The sequence below is a fragment of the Hyaena hyaena genome, unplaced genomic scaffold, assembly GCF_003009895.1.
Source record: "Hyaena hyaena isolate Hyena2069 unplaced genomic scaffold, ASM300989v1 scaffold_1029, whole genome shotgun sequence".
NCBI classification, from domain to species: Eukaryota; Metazoa; Chordata; class Mammalia; order Carnivora; family Hyaenidae; genus Hyaena; species Hyaena hyaena.
The window spans coordinates 617,599-624,420 of NW_024081661.1; positions in this window are offsets into that span (position 1 = coordinate 617,599).

Below are 6,822 nucleotides of genomic sequence, written 5' to 3' on the forward strand. Positions count from 1 at the left end.
ACATTTTCCCTTGAAAATTAGCCGGTTGGACCAAAATGCCATGTCTGCTGATAGGCCAATACCAAATTTCTTGAGGAAAAAAAAGGAAATGAGAGAGACCAAATAAAAGTCAAAATGTAGGTAAGTTTCTAGATGGGAGGAGCTGGAAATTCAGAAGATTACTGTCATATTGTCATCAATCTCAGCAACTATATCCTCTACAGACAAAACTCTGCCAAGTAGATAAAAATATTTTTGGTCAATGGTCAAAAAGCTCTAGGCAGTCTAAGAAGTCAGACAAATTTATATTCTCCAATTCCTTTTCTAACAACCACAACAATCATTATCACTGCCTTCTTAATCATCAGTTTGGGAACTCATTCTTAATTTGACCAAACCAGCAAAAATTGGTATAACTACTTTTATTTACATAATTATCATTGCATTCATATGAAGGATACTTCTTACTGATTTAGGAGTCATCCTAACTTAATAATAAGCTACCTTCAATCATATAGAGAATAGGTTATTCAGAGGATTGCGTCTTTTAGAATATAGAACCAACCCAACAGTGTGGAAACTTTGTAACTTCAATAATGAAAGGATGCTATTTAAAGACTATCAACATAGAACAGAGTCTCTATTTAACATGTTTATTAATTCACTTAGTGGTCATTTATTGTCTTTCTACTATTTGCCAAGCTCTGACAGGGTGACCATTTAATTCACCTTCAAAGTGTGATACTGTTGAAAATTAAACCAAAACAACAGACATAAGCCAGTACTGTCCATGAAAAACCAGAAGGAACATCCCCTTAGCTCTAGAAACATAAAGATTAATTCAAACTGAAGAAAAAGCTAGAGCTTTCCAGGTTGAATTTTATGTTACTGTTTCCCACTAGGAGCAAACAAAGTGATTCTAGAGGCATATCTATAGATACCACACATGTCTGCCTTTAGTATTGGGGATGAAACATCTTAAAATGTTTTAAATGTTTTCACTGGTTCTTTTTTCCCAACCATTATGGCTCCAACAAGAACTGTATGTATAGATCCATATTTTGTTCTATAATCATGGAAGTAGTGTAAATTTATAATGGGGAAATGCTTATTCACAAATTACTAATAAATAAAAAATTGTTCTTATGTTTCACTTTGAAATTTGTTTTCAGAAGAATAAAACTTAAAAGATGACCATACGTGGTTGTTAGAATTTTAGGGTTATAATGATTATGTCTATTTTAATTCAAAAATTTGAGCCCCAAATTATGCTGTAACGCTTCCTGGAATGATCCATATAGACCTATGTGTCTCGGGAATCAGAACCTTTGCGGGTCTGCAACTAATCCTCTCACCACCTAGTTAAGATTTTTCTTCTTTGCAGAAGACTATCCTACCTTGTCTAATTTGTGGTTTCTAGTTTGTCAATGGGGGGAGATCTTAGTTTAGGCATTTTAATTTTATTGGAATTTAATTAGTTACATGCAATAGTACTTAACACAGCCTTGTATAAAATAGGTACTCAAAAAATACCCCCTTTTCTGAACACAAGTGAATTCTTCTATATTTAGAGTACCCAAAATTCTTAATTTACCCAGAGCCCTCATGCTTTGTGCTTCTTGGTCTAGTCTGATCCAAATAATAACCTCCTTCATTCTTAAAAGTGTTCTATTTCGGAACATAAATTATTAGGCCATCTAATCTAAGATTTCCATTTTTACACAGCTAATGTATTTCCCTTTAAGTTCAATATGGCCCAAAGATGGGAGCATCCTTATTTTCCATTAACATCCAATTGTTCATACTGGATATTCATCTGTTCATTCATTCAAACATTGTGCTTACCTTTAGTGTTCAACACTATGTTATATCCTAAGGATATGATGGTGAGCAATGTCCCGAGGTCTGCCCTCATAAAATATGTAGATATTTAGTGGTTCTCCAGGCTAGTAAACACTAAGATGAAGAAACTCTATGAATGCCATACTGATAGCTACAGGAAGAAATTTACCAACTTCAGTCGAGTTCTTAGTCAAACAAGGGAAATAACCCCTTTCTCTGTTAGGTCTTCCCAGCAAAGCTAAACCTTTCAGGTTCTAATGGGATCAAATAAGCTCCTACTCTGCATCTTCCAGAACAGAGTATGTCTCATTATATCTACTCACTGACTATAAAGTCCTGAACCTCAGTCTCATAATATGGCTTCTATGGTATGGGAAAGAAAACATTTCATTTTTCAGCTCAGATAAGGTAGACATTGAAAATTAGTTTAGTGATTTCCTTTTTGCTATTTTAGTTCTTTCGTGAATAGTCCCCGCACAGTAGGACAGGGTTTTAAGCAACACACTATGCTGCCAAACTGCCTGGTTCTGGGAGACCCTCTTGCTTCTCATATAGTTTATGAACCAATTATGGTCTTTGGAGAGTCATAGTATGATGACACAGGAAAGAGCATAGGATAGATACTAGGATGTATTAGTGTTAAGGGAAGCATAAACACCTGGGAAAGGTGCCTTTGTTATCAAGAACTAAAATGTTGAGTTTTACCTTTCTGTTGGTTTAACAAGAGAAAATATGTTAATTACAGTTTTCTAGCTCTGACTCATTCAGATGTGCAGGATCTGTCCAAACATGTATTTTCATTGAAATCCTAATGTATATTTCTTTCCTTCTTTCTCTCATTCTGTTTAAGTTGTTACTGGATTCAAAGTGTATTCATCCAACCATTATAAAACATGTATTAGGATATAGTATATATGGAGTTTCAAAAATAAATGTTTCCTCTGATTTTGCTTATAAGAATCACAAATCAATAGTACTGATAATACTACTATGGAAATAATAAAGTCTGGTAACTAGAAAAATTCAAGTTTATAATATAATTTGTTAAAATAATGCATGATGTATAGCAAATGATCAGTAAATGCTATAAATAAATGCTAAATTTCCTACAATGCTTGGAAAGGTAGGCTAAATTAATAGCAAAGACTTTCCAAATCTAAGGTCCTTTAAAATAATTTCATGGTACACTACCATCCCCATTTTAAGACACATACACAAACACACACACACACATTAATATCTCTAGAAAAATTATTAGTGCTTAGCAGACCACTGAGTATAGTTCAGCAACAAATCTAAAAGATGTTCTCTTATAGTGATTGAGTTACCCAACCCATATAGAAATGGATCTTATACTCTAGATAGAATAAAAACAAAATCTGAATGCCAATATAAACAATATTTTCAGACATGAATAATCATAATCTATACATTTTAATGCTGATGTCAATATTTCTTGCTCAAAGGATGATTATTTTTATTTTTTTAATTTGAGTATAGTTGACACACAGTGTTATTACAGGTGTACAATATAGTGTTTCAACATCTGCATATGTTATGCTATAACACATACAAGTGTGGCCACCAATTTTCACAAGACAATGCTATTATAATATCACTGACTATATTCCCTACACTGTAGCTTTTATTTCCATAACTAATTCATTCCATAACTGGAAACCCGTATCTCTCACTCTGCTTTACTCACTTTACCCATTCTCCCATACCTCACCTTTCTGGCAACCATCAGTTCATTCTCTGTATCTATAGGTCTCATTCTGCTTTTTGTTTATTCATTTTTTTTTTATTCTATATATGAGTGAAATCATATGGTATTTATTTTTGTCAGTCTGACTATTTAGCATAAAATCTTCTAGGTCTATCATTGCAAATGGCATGACCTCATCTTTTTATGGCTGCATAATATTCCATTGTGTATTCCATTTTATACACACACACATGCACCACACCATACCTTCATTCATTCATCTTTGATGAACACTTAAGTTATTTCCTTATCTTTAGTATTGTAAATAATGCCACAATAAATTTAGAGGTGCATATGTCTTTTTAAACTAGTGTTTTCATTTTCTTTGGATAAATACTAAGTATAATTATTAGATCCTATGCTATTTGTATTTTTAATTTTTTGAGGAACTCCATACTGTTTCCACAGTGGCTGTACCAATTCACAGTCTCACCATCAGTACAAGCAGGGTCCTTTTTTCCCATATTCTTGCCAACATTTGTTATTTCTGGTCTTTTTGATTTTAGTCATTCTGACAGAGTAAGGTAGTATTTCATTATGGTTTTGACTTGCATTTGATGGTTCGTGATGTTGAGCCATATTTTCATGTGGATGAATTATTTTTATGTTTTCTATTTATAAAACTTTGTCATAATCTGGCCACTGCAGACTCATATTCATAATACTACTAGTAACTGTATTATTTTCAGTTTATATTTTTTTATCTACACTATCTCACATGTTAGCCACAAGTCAAGTGATGTGGATGGAACTTTTTTATTATCTACATTTTATAGATAAGAAAACTGAAGTTTAGAGATATTGTGTCACTATATCCAAATTATAATTTATTAAATATGAAGACAGGATTTAACATTTGGTCTTATTCCACTTGAAAGCCTGAGGACATTAATCACACTTATTCAGAATTAAATATATGTATCCTATCTTTTTTTAGAATTTTTTTTTTTTAGAGTTGTGGAACAAGAGCCATAGATTGAAAATGACAATCATAATAATAATGATTAATCATGACTGACACTTTGAATGCTGTTGTCTTAAAATATAACTGCATCAACAAGATTTCCTGCAGTTTAATTTCTGCTGTTGAAGGGAAACACCCTCATCTGTATTTCCTGCAGGCAAGAGCTTTTGGAGGACTGTTGGCAAATCCCAGCCTCCAGGCACAGCAATGCCCTATCTGGGGCTTTCATGAAAATGTCTCATTGTACTCAACCCAAACTACAAGTTGATTACAAGTCACATATATGGGGATCATCTTAGTCTCACAGAAGTTTAGCTGCCTCCGGGCTGAAACATGGCAGCTGTTTAATCACAAAACACTGTACTCTTCAATAGTGTAGGGCAGTGTGAAAGATGGTGTGACTCACAAATGCTGCACTCAGTGGTAGCTACATAAGTGTCAAAGCAATTTCAATATATGAGAGACAACCAAAAGAAGATTCAAAAGTAGCGAAATACTGAATTAGTAAACTTACATACAAAGGGGAATTGAAATTCAAAAGCAATGGACTCACTGAAATAGAATAGAAACCAAAGCAGAAGACTGTGGAGTCTGGGTGGCTCAGTCAGTTACGTGTCAGAATTCAGCTCAGGGCATGTGTTTAGAGTATGATCTCTCAGTTCATGAGTTCGAGCCTGTTTGGGATTCTATATCTCCCCCTTTCTCTGACCCCTCCCCACTCATCTCTCTCAAAAATAAATAAAATAAATGTTTAAAAATAATAAATAAAATGTTTAAAAAAAAGATTACATGACTCCATTAGGCACATGAGCTTAGACAAGTCCACTACATCTTATGAAGCTCAACTTTTTCACCCAGGAAAGTACAAAGACTACATTACTAGCCTCATGTCAGTGACTAGACTTCTCTTATTCTGTAATTTTCTTAAAAGCACTTTTTTCCCCTAAAGAATGAGGCTACATTAGGGAAGAGATCAGTAGATAAAAATGGTGCCCCCACAAAATCTGAATAATTCTTACACTATGTAACAAGAATTACTGATGCATATATTTGTCATTTTTTTTTTTTACCTTTAAAGATAACCAAATCATTCCAAGTTGTTTTATAACTTAACACTCTACCTTCTAAGCAGGTCTGTCATGGAGGACTAAAAAAAATATGGTTATTTTAAATAATTAACCAAAATTTCAAGGTGGCCACTTTGAGTCTTGACCTTTTTCAAACAAATAAACTACTAAATAAACAAACATTCTGCCTCCACCAAACAAAAATACACTTTCATTTAAAAGCCAGTAAATGAACAAAAACTAAGTGGGCTTTCAAGCAAAGATGATATTATTTATGCTTGGAAAATGTTAAAATTACCAGCAGTGACTCCAGTTTCTATTTTCTTTTCTGCTAATTATTAAAAAAAACAACAATTACACTTAGTAAAAAAAAAAAAAAAAAAAGAGCAACTACTGGCTTCTTTCTCTACAGTATCAAAGCAAAGATTGCCTTAACCAGTAACATTAAACAGGCAAGGAAGACTTTATGCAAGGCTATTGCAATAAGGGAGAGAGGCCAGAGTTCAGTGTAAACTGAACTCACCAGAAACAAAGGGCGGAAGAATTTTAAGGAGCTAGTGTGAAAGATATCTCAGACCATCTGTGTTTGATATTTGGCCCCATTGAAAAATAAGAGTAAACTTTATCTTTAGAGCAGAAGGTAATTTTACAACTTGGAGTGAGGCACCCATCTCAGTTAGTTGCTAATTTCTCACAGAGAGTAAAAGATAGATAGAAGTTTTGTCTGCCTTGATGACTACATTGCAAATGGAGACTTTCAGGTCCTAGAGAAAGACATTCCTGGGTTGTAAAAGAAAAGGATTTTAAAAAATTTCCATCACAAAGGGATAGAGAAAGAATTTACAATTACAAATTTTCTAAAGAAAATACTCTAGATGAGAGACTAGGTGCCACAGAGTCAGGAGGAAGCCAAGCTAAAGTTTAGTCAAGTTAGGAGGAATATTAAAGTCATCTTGGCTAATTGCAAATAATTTTTTCTCTGTATGTTGTCAAGAAGAAATTGGTGGAGGGGAGAAAGAGAAAGATAGACATGGAGATAGAGATAGATAGGTGATGACAGGTAAATAGATGAAAGACAGAAGAGAGATCTAGTGGTTTTTTTTTTTTTTTTCTTTCAGTGTTTCTTTGCTTTTGACAAGGATAGAGAGAGTAGAAACAGAGGAGGGGCAGAGAGACAGGGGACAGAAGATCTGAAATGGGCT